The 18,948-nt window shown below is 44.6% G+C and overlaps 1 protein-coding gene across 3 annotated transcripts in view; it reads right to left on the bottom strand.

Moving 5' to 3' along the window:
- LOC128887632 (multidrug resistance protein homolog 49) overlaps positions 1-14,950 on the bottom strand; it is a 40,668-nt gene extending 25,718 nt beyond the window's left edge. For 2 of the 3 annotated variants that reach the window (XM_054143741.1, XM_054143735.1), the window contains exons 1-5: positions 14,717-14,950; positions 8,382-8,483; positions 7,062-7,471; positions 6,617-6,822; positions 5,851-6,116 (exon numbers count right to left, since the gene is read on the bottom strand). The gene's annotated coding sequence lies outside the window, so the exon portion shown is untranslated. The remainder of the gene's footprint in view (positions 1-5,850; positions 6,117-6,616; positions 6,823-7,061; positions 7,472-8,381; positions 8,484-14,716) is intronic. The other variant, XM_054143736.1, reaches the window with a different exon arrangement.
- Positions 14,951-18,948: the final 3,998 nt, after the last annotated feature.

Below are 18,948 nucleotides of genomic sequence, written 5' to 3' on the forward strand. Positions count from 1 at the left end.
ACTTGAATCTTTTATATGTCAGCGCGAAATTAGTCGAAGCGGAAACGTAACTTGTACAGAAAAATTCTCGCGTAACGAGTCCAAGGTCTTTGAAATTTTATTCTTAATTTTCATCCATAGGATGAGACTAGCCGCTTATGCCTCGTATCTGAAGATAATCACCGCTTATCGTATCGATTGGCAAAATTACAAACTTGGATACATCGGTAACGAACTTTGGACTAATCTCTCGGTCTTGGCCCCGGTCATTTCTACGCTAGACGTGCTACAAAAGAGAGCAATTCGTGTCCGAATACGAGGTTCCCAATAAAAGCCGTGTTGGTGTCAGTTCCGAGTCTTGCGTTAAAGGAATCGACGCGACGCGATGCGACGCGACGTCGACGATACGCGCGAATATGCGCATACAAACTGCCATCGATTATGCGCCGTTCGTCCTGTGTACATTAGTCGCGATTTCGGTCACTGCAGAATTGCAGATGCACCGACTACGACGAGATCGACCTCAACAGCGTCGCGATAGGCACACCGACCCATTTTCGATGCCAGAGAATTTTCCAAGGACGCTCCAAACAAGTGCGCGCGCTTAAAACCACTTCTCGACGCCGAAACTCTGGCATTGTTATCAAATAATAAAGAATAAAGTTGTTGGCGGGATATTTGAAAATTCTCGAGCTCGACGACGGATCAAGTTCGATGATACATCGTAATATAATATTGTATATAGCGCTATCGCGCATCTAGTCCTATGATACTCGTGAAAATCGTAGGCGACGTAAGCGACTTGGTAATAGAGATACGTTCGTTTCGTGAGAATTAATCGTAAAAAGTTCGTCGAAGCACAAAGTTTGTCTATACCAGCATATTGGTTATTCAGCCCGAATTCAACGAGTATGTATGTATGTGTCCTCGATCCTCGTTCCATGAAAGCGTTATCGCGAATTCCTATTCGCGAGATGACAAATCATAATCCGAGTGCGAAATGCCGCCTCGAAAGGTCGGTTGATTATTACCGTAATACACAATCGCGATCGTGTCGGGCAGGAATCGGAATGGAAAACTAGGAAACACCCGGGGAAATTCCGGAGACGCGGATGCGAGTAAAGGCCAGTCACCTCGAAACTAGAAGATCTAAGCACCCTCTCTCTCGTGCGCGTGCGTCTCGTCGTTGTTCCCTCTCGAGCGACCGTAACATAGTTGAGTGGAATTTAATCGAGACGGCAATTGTTTCCGATTAACTGTTATGAAAGCGCTCCGACAACCTCCGGACAACCCCCTTTGAACCGCTCGCGCCGCGCCACCGACGCAAAACCCGTACAACGTCAGCCGTACAGTCATTTTAATTGAAATCTATTCGAGAGTAAATCGTGTCCGAGCAATAGACTTGAAATCAACCGAAAATTGGCGCCAAGTACTCGAGTCTAAAAGAGAAAACGCGAAAGATAACTTATTCCGTCGAGGCTGTAGACGGTTAATTATATCGTAATTCGTTAAGAAGAAATGTTTGATTGCGAATCGTGCACCTGTTATCGAAACCGATGTTTCAGCGAAGAAAACAAATCTCGTTGAAAAATATCGCCCAAGCGGCAAGTGTGTTTCCAACAAGCCGCTTAATAACATCGAGATCATTTCTCATTTCGCTTTCAAGCACCGCATCTTCCGACGTACATACTCTGACGTTCTCCGTTTTCTAGGAATATTTTCTTGATTTTGATCGTGCACGAGAAAGACGAGACCCTGTACAGCGAAGCAGTCCATTCAACGAAAACCGGCCGGAAGCTGTGCTGGAAATTCCCTCGAACCGAAAGATTACGGGGAACGGTGAGAAAAGATAAAACGCCGCGACCTGCGGAAATTACGATTTTAATATCTCCCTGTTTGTACCCACGGACAAATAAGATTCCGCCTCCTCGGTGATTCTCCGAGTGACTGCGTCGTCCTTTTTCTTTCGATCGTGAAAAACTAGTTTCACGCTTGACTAGGAGCAATCGCCCCTCGATGATCGCGTGTTCCGAATACGACAGGATAACGTCTATTCGTTTTGCAAAATTTAGTGCGAGTACGATATCGTAATATCATGTAACCGGTGGAACGTCCGTAATTTATCTTGCGTCGCTTTGCTCATAAATAATCGCGATGCATCGCGAGTTGCGGGATGTATATTATTTACCGAGACGTTAATTAACCATCGTCGCGAACGGGCTACTCGTACAATCAACGAATGTATCGACGAGTTTCAAAAGTTTCGACTCCTTTCTGTATGCAGCTCGAAATGCGAAACGTTGCTCGCGCAACGACAAGCTTGTAAAACGACCTCCTTCCGATGGACCGTTCCTCGTCCGTTATTTCACATTCGATTTTATTTTCACCAGGCATCTTTTCTCCCTACTGTCACCGTTTTTTGTTAGGGTATCTCTGGCCGGAGGGTGTACAGGTCGTCCATAAATCGCGAGGTGAGGGTTAACGCGATTCGCAATGCGAGCCCTCGAATAGAGATTGCCGCGAGCTGGCAACCAAGAACAAAACAGCTCGTCCCGTGGCAGCCCTCCGGGAGTTGGTCGAGAACACTGGAAAGGCGCGAGGCGGAAGTTGTACCCGCGCCGCGGAGGAAGAGGGCCGAAACAATTTTCCACACCTCCCCGGCCGAAAGAGCCGTGTCGGCGCGGGCGTCGCGTTGCATTCCACGCTCATTTAATACCTCGCGATGGAAGGAGAAAAAATTTACACTCGTAACCGGGACGGTGGACTTTTGTTAAATTTTCAGCTGTCAATGGCAACATTTGCACGACAATTTTTTCTAACGACTTGGATTCAAATTGAATAAAAATGGAATACCTACCTACCTACTTTCTAATATAATACCAACACCATTTTAATGAAATCCAAGAATCGGCAAATCGACGAATCGGCGAATCGACCAAGAAACTTATGAATCGATTACGCGTAGAGACGTGAAGCTTTTCGAACGGTGCTGGCTCTAATCAGCGTGATTTATTCAAAGAAAGTCAACGTACGGTACGGTCCAAGTCGACAGAAATAGATGGCTGAGCAGAGCGACGCGAGACGAGGCGAGGCGACGCGACGTCCATCGCGAAGCCATTCTCGAACAATCAACCGTCGAAACTCGACCTCGGGACCTCGAACTCGACGACCGGTCTTCTATCAACGACACTCGACGCATCTTCGAGACACGCTCGGACCCTGACACGAACTCTCTTAACGTTATCGAAAGCTCGACATCGAGCGCATTCCGCGATGAAATGAAATCATGACACTCGGGTACGCGTCGCGCATCCGGTTTAGATCGAGCGCGCGCGCGATCCACCTCGGGTCGAGTTCCATTGACATCGTTTAACGAACGTGTACGGTGCCACGTTGTAAACAGAGATGGCCGAAATTTTAATCGAGATTGAACATTTTCAATAACGACATCGCTCGACGATTCAAAAAGTATAACAACTATCTGTGCAAGCCGCAGCAATCGCATAAACGATGCTCGAAACGATATCCTGCTGGGAAAGTCCGTGGGCGCCGAACAGAGACTAACCAGACGGTGATCTCTAGGTTGCTCTCCGTGAAATAAACCCGATGCTTCCCGAAATACAATCGAGTACATTTTCAGCGAGGATTTCGTAAACCGTGTCGAGTAAATCAGAAATAGAACGAACAGAGATTCGGTTGGCTGTATCGCACGGTCTTCGAGTTGACCCCGAAAAATTTATCGAGCAACGTATCGTGGCCCTGTAATTTTCCCATTCTACGACGCAAACACCAATACCAACACCAACGTCAGAATACCTGATACGAGAATGGAATAAATTAAACGAAAACATCGGGTCCATGCGTTGTTGGCGTTTGAAAGAGGAAGAGAAGTAACGGAGTGTGGAAACGTAAACACACGTGAACAAATAGATCGCAAATATGGGATGATTCGTTGCAATCGAATCGTTTGCTACGAATATCCAAATTATTCGCGATACCAAAAACCACGTGTCCGATTAAAGTTAATCGGCGAATTGCCGATCGCTTCAACAGTGGAACCAAATCACCGGATATGGAACAAATTTTGATCTCGTTGGTACGCTCGAGTATAAATTACACGTATCAATTTCGATTTCTAAGTATATGTACAAACATCGTATACAATGACATATCTCAAAGTTGATTTCATCGGTCCTTTATTTTTATTGTGCTGCGAACACTTTCCGTCCAAGTGTGCCGCGAATCGCGACCACGAGTAGTTGTATTTAGTTACTCATTCATGGAAATGCCGCGCCATTGCAAAGGGAGAATTCGCGGGACGAAGAAATACCACGGTGTGACAATAACGCGGAGGAAATGAGGCCGACCCCGATCCAAAACACAAATGAAGCCGAGCCGAGCCGAGCCGAGCCGAGCCGAGCCGTGCCAAGCCGAGCCGTGCCGGAGCGAAACGAATCCAAGCGATCACGTTGAAAACTGACGCGCGTCAGCGGTTTTCCATATCTCTCTGCCAGCCGCCCCCGCGTTTTCCGGCCTGTGCGCGCGATTAACCCGGCCTCCGAACCGCGACGAAGAATAATTAGCGACGTTGCGGATCCGCGAGATCGGTATTAATCGGTTCGGAAATAATACACGTAACCGTGACGATTTACCCTTCACAAAAAAGAAAAATCGATCGCTCGAAACTTTACGATGATACCGTTTAATTGCGCACGCTTGCACGTCACCAGTCACGAGTATGCGAGGATTAGTCCAACCAACAGTCTAGACGTTATTTAAAAGCTTCGTTCGTATCGCACATTTCTTTTTGAATCGATTCACAGAATTAAAATGACGATACTCGAAGGTCCGCGAGCGTAAAGAACATGTAGCATCAATTATCAAGCATAACAGTCGTTGTCGATTCAGTTTGGAAACTGGACTCGACGTTAATTACGTAATTAGACTTTTATCTTTGCCCGAGTAACGTATTCGTTGCTCGGGATTACCGAATCGAATGTAAATTGTCTTTACGTTGGATATCATTCCGACGTACCGCTACAAGCTGTGTGTATGTACAAGGTACAAGCTACAAGCTAGTTAATTTCATCCGCATGCAAAACAGCGCTCCGCTTCGAGCTGCTTCACCGTTATGTTTGTTCTATGGTTCAACGACCGTTCGATTTTTTATTTATCGTCTAGATATCGCTGCATTGTTATTCCCTGGAAGCCAGTTGGCCAATTGAAAGAAAGGAAACTGTTTACGTGAAAACAGATATACGTAGCTTATGGTAACGGCGAAAACTTGGCCTTTTCACGGCGCAGCGCGTCAAGATTTTCCGCCGAGTGGTAACGATATCAATCGTATCGAGTAACTTGAAAGGAGAATCACGGTGAACGATCAATTTCCCTCCGACGAAACAACAAACTGTTCGAACCAGAGGCTCGCAGACTATCGAACTTGTTCCTGGTCGATCGCTAACAACAACAAAACTCAATTATCCGTAGCCTCCAGGCTATTCTAATAACTATAACTTTCTTGGTGGCGAGCTAGATAAGACGTTGCGCTCCGAGAACGTGTGGAATTCGCGCCGGAATTCCGCGGTCGCTTAAATTAACCAATGAATCAGCCGGAAGCACTGGCGAATCTTGAACGCGCCACACATATGTACCTGTATACATATGTATATACGTAAGTTTCGCGAACGAGGTTCGTGTCATCCGGTAGATCTACTTGGAAACCACACAAGTGACTTGCACGCCATCTCTCTCTCTCGCGCGCGCGCGTGCTCTCTGCCTGTTTCTTTTTTCGTAGAATTATATTCGACTCGAAAAAGTACGATATAATAATCGTTTATTATTGTATATAGTGGACAATAGATTCGTACTCACCATTTTGAAGAAAATCTGCCGATGTCGGCACTCGAGTCGTAGATAAATCTCTTTGTACGATATACAAATTTGTTGGATAATGTCTATTTATTTATCCGTTTTCCTTTTCATCCGTTACAACTCTTGCAGCTTCAGTATCTCTTTCGCCTTATTCTTCTCGCAATCATGGAAGAAAAAAAATACGCGTAAAATATCACTGGTTTACTTTGGCTTGTTCTCTATCGCTTTGCGAATACTGTAAACGCTGAAAATCTAGAAAAAAAATCCTGCAAAAACAAGTTCTTAATTAGATGCAGTGCATTAGTTGTGACGGTAAACGATATTTAACCGACGCTAATTGCCGATGACACGAACGAAATTGGAGACACAATGAAAATGTATAAATTGTCGAGAGTTTCGACACGGTGCACGGTGCACGGTGCACGGTGCACGGTGCACGGTGCACGGTGCACGGTGCACGGTGCACGGTACACGGTACACGGTACACGACGGGTCGCGCTTTCACCGCGATTCGTGATTACGTGCAGCGAGCAACGAAAGAACCGAACTCGGTAAAAAATCTAATTCCTCTTTCTCTCAACCTCTGCCTCCATCGCGTCGTTAGAAAGTTTCTCGTCGAATTCACAGATAGGCAAAATTCTAGTCTAGAATATATGGTACAATAGATTTCGAATAACGAATATAATATTTTTCCAAAATGATATTTGACAGGAACAGGAATTATCGTATAGATTCTAAAATATATGGACTGGATGTACATACTCACCCAACCGTCCAACGAAAGACGATCGATGCGTTAAAGAGCGCGCAGCAGCTGCATCGATTCCTCATTAATCGGTGTGCGTATTACAGAAAATACATATTTTCCACGTTGAGCAGAGTCGTATTTATTCACGTCGCAATATTTTTCAACACTTTTCCGTTGAAAGTATTCTAAGCTCGGGCCTCGAACGAACCCTGGATAAATTGGATCTGGAACGTCAACGGTGTGAGACGGCTTACTCGAACGTATCGTACAGCAGTGCTTCTCAACGGATACACCGAAAATTTATAGCTAATAGACATTATCAAACAAAGAGGTTGAACAAATTCAACGCGATCTGCTCTATCTCTATCTAAACAACTGTGCCGTACGAATCTAATGGTAAGAGTTTCGCAACGAGAAAGTTAAGAAGCACTGTCGATCGACGGCACAACGATCAGCCACCTACCTGCGCGTACAAATTAAACATCCCTTCCCAAGTACGTGAAACTGATAATCATGTCGTAAACTGACCATAGCTAAACTAGTCCGTGTACTCGCGCGCCGCGCGATCGACTTCTCGGCTGTCTACATATAATATCCGGAGATTGTTTATTTACATTCACCTCGTACAACAAACGTGAGAATTCCTCGCAACTCCCGAAACGTGATCGCTGCTGATGGGTTGCGCGAAACCACCAAAACAAAAGGCTATGATTTTCTTCAGCGGCATGCACGATGCGTCTGTTCCTTTGATCCTATACGGAATATTCGTACACCTAAAACCTCTTATAAATATTCTCGTATATTGATCATCTTGTTGTTGGTGTTCCCAATGAATCTCCTCTGCTTCACCATGTGACCGCCTGTCGATCTAACCTATTCGAACAAAGTAAACGCAACGTTCAATAACTCTCTAGCGAGACAATGCCCCGCAAGTAGAGATGGGCAAAATACTATTCAAACTACTACAGCGCGTATAACGATTTATTCGCGGTAAGTAGTGTATATTCTTTTCTTTTAATCTATTTATCGTGAAATATTTCTTTCTACGATTCAAGTTTGTATTTTCATTCGACGAGTAACGCGTAAAAAGTTGTTTATCTTTTATTCGCTATTCGAAGTGTGCATCGATGTAAGAGTTTTGTCCACTACTGTTTCATCAAATCACGATAAAAAAGCCGCGAACCAGAACCAGGACCAGAACCAGAACCAGAACCAGAAGCAAAGACTATTGATGAGATCAAAGTAAATAAAGGCGATAAAGGCCAATTCTTTTTTTCTTTCGGTTCTTTTCCATATCCTCGTTGCAACTGTTGTTTCTTGATATCTCGTCGTCTGACGTAATCACTCAAAGATCGTTCTGGTCGTTGTAATTAATTTATGTGCCGCTTATACAGGCACCGCAACGTTTCTGAATCCGATCGTTTAACCGAGGCTAAATGAGCGCGCTTCGAACGCAGAACAGACAGGACCGAGCAGGGCGTTTTATTGGACTTAATTCGACGAATCGCTTTTAATTCGATTCGGGAACTCGACTCGCGAGAAGACACGCGTACATGTCGCGTTACGTTCAACGTTTCGCGCTCGTGTTTCGGCGACAAACAGAAATAACGGAAACTTGGCCAATTTGTGAAATTGTCTATTTACGTTCGTTTGGTAAACTACGTAACGGCGTTGAGTACATTCGGTCCCTATTCTACATGTATACAGAGGGAAGAAGACGTCGCAATGAGAACGATAAGATTCCCCGACGAAAACTTAAGGAAAACGGTCAATTGATACTCACACTCATCGGGTACGGGCTGTGTTTATCGCGCTGACTGCTCGAAACGTCGCTAAACGGCCTCTAGCTGCAGATCCTGGCACCCATTAATGAAAACACGAAAACCTAGAATAAACAGGTAAATTTTAACCTCGATCATTCCTTCCTTTTCGAACAACGGACACATGAAAACGCTTTTCCTACGATACGCGACACTACAAAATCAAACGCTTTTCTCTCGATTCCTCGATTCTAACTTGGAAACTCCAACATCGAACCTCGAACCTTGTTCTTATAATTTACGAGACGACGCATTCAATGCTTCAAACACGTTCTTAAACCTAGAAACGCTTCGTATCCAATTGAAAGATCACCCTCTAATTAACGCGTCTTTGTCCTCTATAGCAATTACGTTACCTGAGATCTCTCTTCGCTCAGTTCTTTTAAGATTCTCCTAGAATTTTCGTCTTGTTTCAAATTATGCCAACTAATAACGAACGCGATATATCGAGAAAAAGCCTCCGAATCGACCTAATTTTCAACACCAGTGGAACGCAAAGCTCTTTAAAGTTAACGTCAACGAGCGTATCTCTTTTACATTTCTATCTTATTTGTATTCCACCGAAATTTCAATAATTTATTTATCCCTGACTCTTTTTCATTTCGAAACAAGTCTTGTCTGGTAACAGCTGTGAATTTTATTCCAGTTAGGTCATACTCGACGTCGCATCGTTACCATGTGCAATCGTCGGTATCAATCATGCCAAATCCCGTTGCTTGCCACCTCGAGGCTGCGTTCGAAACTTTCCGTTCCGCGAAAGCGACTGCGACTGCGACTGCGATGGTGACGGTGACGGTGCGGGCGGCGGCGTCGTAGACGAAGAAAAAAGGAAATGGAATTTTGGTCCACTAGCTGGCGCGAATTTTACTTTTTCCTCCGAGCGAGGAATTTCGATGGTGCCTCGGGGTTGGTGAAATACACGAGGGAACCGCATCTAGACACTGAGAATCTTTCAAAGGGGTCTGGACGATGTCGGAGATTCTCCCTTTGGGGGATCTCGGAGTTTGTAGACTGAATTTTCCATGGAAACACTCGCGGTTTCTCTTACCTCGATTAACGAGATAGAATTCCAAAGAAGTTTTGTCGGAAAGTTTCCTCTTTCTCATAATCGGACCAACGCGACGTCGACTATCGAATGAAAATGTATCAGAATTACAAAAATGTTAATCTTATCAACATGTCGACGAGTACTAGCTGAAAGATATACACATGACCAGGGGTGCGATAGTGGTACAACACTCTGAAATAGAACTCCGAGGTAACGTAATAAACGCGTCAACAAACCTGGAGAAAAAATGTAAGATATCTGCATCGCCAACGTTAAAACACCTTTTATAACGTCCTCGTCGTCGCGCGTCGTCATCGAAATTTCATATCGCCGACATGTGATATAATCAAGAGCAGCGAGTCAAACGAAGCGGTTTCTTGGATGGACAAACACGTTTTCGTCTCGTTTCGTAATGAATTTTACCGCTAATCGATCATTCCCTGTCATTCGAGCAACCGAGCGCGCGGCGACAATGTTGACTGGCACGACGAAATTCGCGCTTCTGGTCCGAGACACGAACGAACGGATCGGATCGGATCGGATCGGATCGGATCGTTTGCTTTAAGAGCAGGACAATAAATTCCATGAAAGTTCGAGTTAACGCGACGAGTACGTCGACCTCGGCTGCAATCGATCGTATATCTCCAGGCTGTGTGCGGATAAAGGCGCATGCACACCGATCGAAGCTTTCGTTGAAACGCGATCGATTCTACAGCGCGAGTGAATTACTCCGATGCAGACGCTTAACGTTTAGCGAACAAACTCTCATTTCTTCTTATTATTTATTCTTTATTTTATTTTATTTCTTTCTTCTAGTTGACTACACGATCTGGCATTGGTTATACCGCACGGAATTTGATGATTTATCAAAAGCTCTCGCGATAGCAAGTGTCCGAGTGTTGCATCGAATTTCGTAAACGTTCCAGTTGACGTTACGTTGTTATCAAAGAGGAATGACGCATCAGAGGAGCTGAAAAACGCTACGAAATACGGGATGTATCGCATCGAGTAAGTTTAAAGGGATGAAAGAGACGAGAAGTAAAATTGAACGGAAAACGAAAACGATCGGGAAGCGAGACAATCGGTACAATTTGGTATCGTTTTAACGGAATTTAAGTTGTTGGTAAACGATGGCAGTTTTGGGAAAAGGCGCTTGTCGAAATGTCCGCGGTGACGACCGGCAAGCAACTTGGGAAAATCGATACGGGTCTCGCGGAGTCGCGGATGCGTCATCGAATCGATACGGCTCCTCGGGGTAGAAATCAAACGACGTTCGTCGTTGAACGCACTCGCGCTACGCCAAGTAAAGTGCACCGTCACATATATAACGTTAGTATAACACGCGTCGGTCGATGTTTGCATTTTTTTCAACCAGCAACCCAGAACGGAAGTCCCAGGCGCGAATGTTGCGAGGGTTGCGCCAGCGTTGTACGCATGTGATCGAGAGGTGTCGTTCTCGACCTGTACGGGTTAACGGGTCGTTAACAACCGAACAAATGACACTCTTCCCTCTCTATTCTTCTGTCAGGACATTGACAAATTAGGCCATTTTTCCAATTTTTATATCTTCCGTCGGTTCAGCCGAATAAACATCGCAAATTAATGGATATACGTTAATTTTATTCTTACAATTAGTCTACAATATTATTCGAATCAAAGTTTCAAGGAAAAAAGTTAAGCTACAAAGGAAAAAAACTAATCACGATAACGCTGTTTCACTAATGTTATTTTTCGAAATGTCGCGGTACGCGTTTTAAAGTAAAATTAAACACGCGATCCCGCCTGGTCAACGGAAAACTAAAACGCGCGATCGTCTCATATTTTCACTGTGAAAGGCTGCTTAATTAGTTGTCACACAGGGTGAAATGATGCATCGCCACCGAAACACGGGATATACATAAATTTCCCGTAAAATGAATTGCTCGGAATGCACGCCGACCAGGAACAAATTTCATTATCGCGCAAAATATTGCAACGGAAGCCGTTCGTTTCTAGGTATATGTATATACATATATTCGTATAATATATAATTCCGATCTCGATAGCACGCGGACCGAGGCAACGTTCGATGGAATATCGGCGCGTTTATAATTTTATTAACCAACCCGTGCCATCGAACTACTCCATCCCATCCCATCCCATCCCATCCCATCCCATCCTATCCTATCCTATCCTACCCACACCAACCGACGCGACGCGCAATCTTACATTTTTGTTTATTAAATTCTTGGCGCAAACAACTTTGCTAGACCGAACTCGAATCGGGTTGTCGTTTCGATTGGCTCTTTAAAATATGGTTACTCGGTCATCAACGTATGCAAATTGATAATAAATTAGCTATCGCGTGTCTTTTCTTTGAACGATATTTTACTTGACACAGTCCGAGAAAGGTCTAACCAATTAAATGCTATTACATAGCCGGTTAACGGTAACGGGTGTAAATACGGTTGACCGTAACCACATTGTCCGTGCACTCGGCTGCTGGCCCAACGATCGGTTACGGAAAGAAAATCAGGTAAATGTCTAGTAAACGGACATTACGAATAAATCGTTGCGTGTAATATCTAATCGCTAAACGACTGAAATTCTGCGATCCGCATTCAAATGAAACGCTTGGCTCCATAAGAGATCTCGGAACGTTCCGATCAACCCTAAAGACTAAGGATGACGCGCGCACGCGTCAACTAAATAGGCATGGAAGCTGCGAGACACGCTCCGTTCTCTGTTCTCTGTTCTATGCTTTTTGTTTTTATTTTTACTCGTCGCTCAAGCTCGAACGCATTTCTTTACGATCGATCAAAAACGGTCCCCGTACGCTTTCAACGACTCCCCCGACGTTGAATAAACTGATCCACTTCATTGGCGACTATGCCATGCATGTATACGGAAAGACTGTTCTCTATGCGATACACGTTTCTCCCGTAAAAGCGAAGGTTCCACGGGATAAACGCGGAAACGGGTTTGCGAGGAAAATATGTGGCTATTCATTCGTCAGGAATGACAATAAACGGATAAATGTCGGTCATGCGCTCTGATTCAGACGAAAACATGTAACACAGCTGGGATTCGTTTACCTATGATTGGTCTCTAGTTGTAAGTCGTATACTCTGTATACTCCGACGCCGACGCCGACGCCGACGCCGACCGTGTCCGAAAAGTACCTATAATTGATCAATTCTTTCCGATGAAAAGGTATTTCAGCACGTTACTATCGAGAGTACTTTCAACAAAGGCATTCTTCTCAAAAGTCGACGATACCACCGACTAAGACTAAATTATGCTTCATCCTTCGTGCATCACTATGAGATACGAGTTTGAAGCACTCTTTCACTCGAAAACACGCGAGGGGCTAAATCGAATCGGTCCAAGGTTGTCGATGAAACGACTGGTACCACGATATCCGCAAATGTTAAACCCAACTATTTTTAACTGAACCCAATTGGACGAATGTACGATGCAATCGTATTTTCACAACAACAACATTTACCTTTGCAAACGGAAGAATTCGTTAAAGCAGTTAGCTTTGCGTTTAGTTTAGATTTGGTCCGTTGCTACGAATACCATTTCGCATGAACAAGTTGAAACGCGTGTAAAATGCGAATGTACATACGCATACGCATACACACTCGGCTCCGAGAAAGAGTGTACCGAGAATATGGCACTTGGCCGATAGCAGATGATCTGACGTCATGCTGCCTAGGCCTTGAAATAACCGCTTCGCGTAGGTAAGAGTCTGACCACCGCACTGGTGGGGATGTCGCGATAATGCCTTCGGATAAAAAGAAGCGTTTAATCGAACACGAGGGAATTTCCTTAAAATCCATACAGTGTGTTCCTATATTACTTTTTCACACGATTTGCCAGTGTAATCGCGGCCAATACACAATATACAACTAGCTTTTCACGGATGCATGCATGTCCATTGTACAAGAACCAAGGTCTACGGACTTTGAAACTCGCGTATCGGACTCGAGGTTTCCCACGATCGGTTACTGGAATCTCAGACTCGAAAATCTTGATGTAACTCTGGTGAAACATTACGTTATCGTGAAATATAGAGTCAAGTTTGTAAATACTAAATAAAGGAGTTGGAGAGATCTTGGAAACGGACTGTGCTCTATGTACAGTGGCTAATGTACATAGAGCGGAGCGCAGAATATTAGAAACGAACAACCGATTTTCCGGACAACCGATATATCGCAATCGCATATAAAAAAAAAAGCATCCTCGAGGCTCGAGGTTCGAGGCAAGAGCATGATCGAAGATTCTCTCGTGACAGCTGGTGTTAGCTGGCTCGGCAGGTAAAACGATTCCATCCAACGCCAACGGAACGAATCACGCACACAGTCAACGGTCAACGATCACGCTCAACCAACGTCGCCCGCCACTCGCCGCGCGCCGTGCCGCCGAGACACCCGTTTTACCTGGCCGTGTACTCTCCGTGGCTGGTTCGACTGGTTTTGTACGTACTCCGGCCTAAACTTTGATTCCATGAAAATAGTCAACACGGGTAGCAACGTAAACGCAGAACCAGAACCGACCTACAATTACGAGTAACTCGATGCAACTTTCGACAAAGTATTCTTACATAACGATATTACGTTGCACAAATTACCGTTAAGTGTAGGTATTACTGTTTTTTCGATAATTTACTTTCCTTCACTTTAAACGTAACAAGAGTCGGCTACCTATCCATCAACCAATCTATACACCTAGCTATAACAATAAGAGATTTGGATTTTCGAATATAATAAAAGCAAAATCATTCTTGTAGAAATCAAAAAAACAACTGAAACGGATTCTGTACACGTGCTCCGATTACATAATAATAAAGATACAAATATTCAAAGTATTGCACTTATTTTCTAGTCGATGTTTGAATGTTTATCAATCTATATAAATGAAAAATTTGCTTGTCTCGGAACGCGATGCCGCAACTCCAGCGAATAAAAGCGCCTCGCCTCGCCTAACGAGGTCGATAAGAGTCGCGTCGCCTCCTCGAAAATTCCGTTCCGCCCGATGAAAATGCGTCGAATACGTCGATGGTAACAGGATTCGACTCGTTTTACCATAATTTTATTGATCTTCGTTGGAAAGTAAAGGTCGCGATAAGGATCAGCAATTGGCGTATCGATCATCGAAATTTCGGAGCAAAGAAGGTACCAGCTAGGCGTTTCCAGCACGCCGCGTCGCGCGACTCGCATTCCGCGGCGTTTCTCGTGACATCGCGATCGATGGCGATCGATTTACCTTTCTATCCAGGACATACGCTAAGCTTTATCAGCGATGTCCCGTTTCAGCGTGAGAGCGGTGGTGCTCTTCCGTCGCGCCGTCAAGACGGACGACGACCAAACGATCCTCTCGTCGATTCGGCTGACCGTGATTGTAAACGATCGGAGTGACACTGCGGAAAATTCAACTTGGTTCTGTGGTAAACGAGATTCGACACGTTGCGGACAGAAGGCCGTTTTACACTGACCCCCTGCCACTGGAACTTGTACGTATAACCATCGTCTACGTCCTGCTACGGTTGCCATGTTGCGTGCCTCCAATCTGTACATGTGTATGCCTAGTGTACATGTGGAAGCACGCCCGCGCGCGCGAATGTTGTATAGTCTGCTCGCTACGACGCGCCGCGCCGTGCCGCGCCACGCCGCATCGGGTCGGTGTTTTCGTCTCGAGAATATCGGTTTCTGTTCCCGAATCCCGGCAAACGGCTAAACTATCGCATACGCGTGTCTATTCGTATACACGCTTGGAAACGCGTATCTCGTTAGAAAAGAAACAAAATTTTCGAAATTTTCTCCGACCATCTATTCGCCAATCGATCGACGCGACGCGACACTGCCTATGCGCTATGGATCGGTAGACCAATGTTTCTCGAATTTGGACCACTCACCAATTTTCACCTCCTCGATATACAAACATTTTTCATGTACACTCGATTCATCGATTGCTCGAATCAACTGAAATTCTTAGGTTTTTTAAATAATCAAACACGTTCGCTATTACGTGCGTGCGTGGTGCGCTTATTCACGCGAGAGACCGTCACGCGTACGCGAAAAACACGATTTTGTGTTTCGTATTCGTATAAGTAAATAATATAAAGAATTGTTTATCATGTAAATGTTGAATAAAATGTACGACGAATATAACGTGGTCTCTGTTTGATTATTCTCGGACCAAGAACAAAACTAGATATCCTAATAGTCGAATAGAAAAACAATTTATTATAAATGACAAGAATTTTCTAAATATTACGTAATCGAACATAATCGCAAAGGAAGACTTTCACCGCGACTCGAACCATGTTTGAACGACGAATCGATCTTTCCGGAAGTAAATATGGAACGGAGGCTCGATCGGGCGCCATGTTACTCTTGAAACCTACCGCATGGAGACTTCAATTATGAAACTGTTAAGATTGGCGATAAGAGAGAAGCGGAGTCGAGGCAACGATAAAATTTCCACGCGATTACGTAATTCAGTTTTTTTTTTGCACTAGTAACGGAAAGCATTAATGCGGAGAGAGAAATATAATACATATAATACTTGTATTCAGCGGGTAAGAAAATGTACTTGGCGAGGGAAATTAACAATCAAGGGAGTCGATTCAACGATCGACACATCGCATCGGTTCCATTCGTTAAACGTGCAACAGTGGTGTACGCTTTGATCGCAAAATAATTTTAAAATTGACCGGTTCTCGAAGGCGTACTACGGTCGATTATGTACTTTCAGAAAAAAACAGAAAAAATCGGCTGCTCATGAAAATTTGCGCGCATCTCGATAAATACACAAATTCGATTGGATTGTTTACGATGTTTAGTTGACGATCAATTAGATTAGTCTACCAGCATCGCTAAACCGTGTTTTGTCGGACGGTAAAGCTGTTGATTTCGCGATTAAGATGATTTACGGCAATTCAATGGAGTATCGATAAATTGTGTTTCGTTTGCCAAGAAATTTGCGGACCAATTAGGAAGACGTCGGAAAACGAAAGAAATTTTTAGCGCGAATCTTCCAATCGTCGATAGGGTTATATTGGCGTTAACCTTCCGCGGAATTAGCAGAAATTGCTCTAGCAGCCACTTGGACGCGTTAGTTACGTAAAATTCCTTAACAACTTGGTCGATTACCGCTTACGCAACGATCGTTTCATACTTTGTTTTTCGATCGCAGCTACCAACTCGATGCCAGTTTCGAACGAAACAGATGCGTTTGCACTGCATGAAACAATATCGATCAATTTCGATAGGTGTTTGACGACCTTCGTTCAAACGACGCGCCTTTGAGTCGCTCGGTCCAGTCCGGTTCACTTCGGTCCGTTCCGTCCGGCGCGGGCGAACCGCGACCGTTCGCCTGTGGATCGTCGGCGTCGGCGTCGGCGTCGGCGTCGAATCGCGAGACCATTCGTTCGAATGCTGACCGAATGTTTGCTCGATTCGTTGATGCGAAACGGATCCCTGATACAACATATTTTACATATTTCTTCTTCTTTGTAAAATAAAGAGGCTGTAATTTGTAATTAAATTCAAACTCTCGTGTATTACTATACTTTAGCACGTATGAACACGCACCGTCCACAGCAAGCGAGACTGTGAAAAGTTATACCGGCCACGGCGCGGAGCGGCGCGAGTAGATCTTTGATAACAAGAAGAGAAAAACGAGGATCGTGACGGTGGTACGAAAAAAAAAAGAAAAATCGTTAATCCAAACACTTATCGCGATGAAATATTTAGCGGTACTGAAAGCCACGGAGTATGACGAAACGAAAATTCACGCGACGTTTCGTGCATTTTGCAGTGCAGAGTTTCGCACGGTGTGATCGTAATGTAGGAGTCTAAACGAAAAATAAGGCACGAGGATTCGAAGCCACGATCCTCGGATCCACAGTCGACCGCTTTACCTACAAGACCAATCCCGTACCCTACGTTTCGTGTTCTTATTTGACTCTTTATTGTTGGGTATGGGAGGCGCGGATACTACAGTAATCTATCCGTTGTATTTATCCCCTTTGAATAAGTCACGTGTCGACAGTTACCGAGACACTTTTGGCTTCCCTGCTTCATTCGACAGCTCCGCCGACGCCGACACGAAACAATAAACGAAATAATAAAGCGAGAATAATTTGGAAAAATTCTAAAGCATTTCGAAATGTTTACGATACCCGCGATACGAGTACGTTCCGTTCGCATTGGCGTAACACCGACGCGACATTATGCAAATCGAGGTAAATCCTCGTTAAAATGTTGAAACTCGAATCGATTCGAAACGTTTCTACGAGGGATGAAAACGAATTTGGCCTGGAATCGACCTTTCTTATCGGAATTTTACTCGCGCACGACGCGATGCGACGCGAAAAAGTGTTACAAGAGGACGAACAAAAATCGACTTTACGATCCGAAACGAGCAAACTATCCCTCTAACCCACTTGCAACGGCACGCATCGCGTTCAAGTTTATCGGTCCGTGATAACGCGCGTTACGTTAAACAAATAATAGTCATCTTTCGAGAATATTCGACAAATATTCTTTTAAAGAAAACTTGATTGTTATCTCGACAAATTCCAAGTATCGTTATTAGTTATTACTCGTTGCTTGGCCCTTACTGCGATGAATTTGGAGAAACGAGTAATGCGCTTCGAATAGAGCGCACACGTCAAGACATCAACGATCGAATGATGTTCGCGTAAGCCGCTTTGCTTGATTAGAACACGTCTTGGGAGATACGGCATCGCGTTTGATCGAATATTGCGCAGCATCGTCGGGGTCGGTTTCCGCAGAAAGCCGCGGAGAGCAATTCAATCAGTTTCCTTGCTCCTCCCATACACCGACTGTCTAATTAGATCAATCCGGCGAATGTGTCCCAAGGTAAGCTAACGCGTAGACACCACGATCCAGCACATCAGCCGGCGATAGATCGCCGGCGTCTAATTCAATCCCAGACCAGTGTTTAGAGTTTAGCATTTAGTGTTTAGTGTTTAGTGTTTACGGATCGTCCCTCGTACAACCATAGATTAATTTTAATCGTCCAACAGGCGGGACTCGATAAATTGAGATTTCGTTTGAAAATCGAATTTCGCGGATTCCAGACGTGCACGTTGCGATCGTGGTCGTGTCGACGAAAATCTCCGTGAACCGGTTTGGTCCGCTTTCGGCGGAACACGTCTACGCGTTACCGCCGCGCCGCGGCTCATGATAGAAGCGCGTCTAATTTCGTCGATCTCTTCTTTGCCAGAATCCCGATGATTTTCGCGACAATCTGGACCATCCAAACGTCGATCGTTTGCCGAGCTTTGCCGTCGTTTAATCAACCGTACCTGTACCTATTACACTTGTATTACTACGACTACAACTACCGTCTTGTTTCCAAGACGGGATGGTAGATATGTATATATCTGTGATCGAATCGATTCTCGCAGACGAATTCGTCCTGTGGTAACCTGGAATACGCAGACGTAACGATCCATCATGGAACCC

Source organism: Hylaeus anthracinus, unplaced genomic scaffold (assembly GCF_026225885.1).
Source record: "Hylaeus anthracinus isolate JK02 unplaced genomic scaffold, UHH_iyHylAnth1.0_haploid 11989, whole genome shotgun sequence".
Classification (NCBI taxonomy): Eukaryota; Metazoa; Arthropoda; class Insecta; order Hymenoptera; family Colletidae; genus Hylaeus; species Hylaeus anthracinus.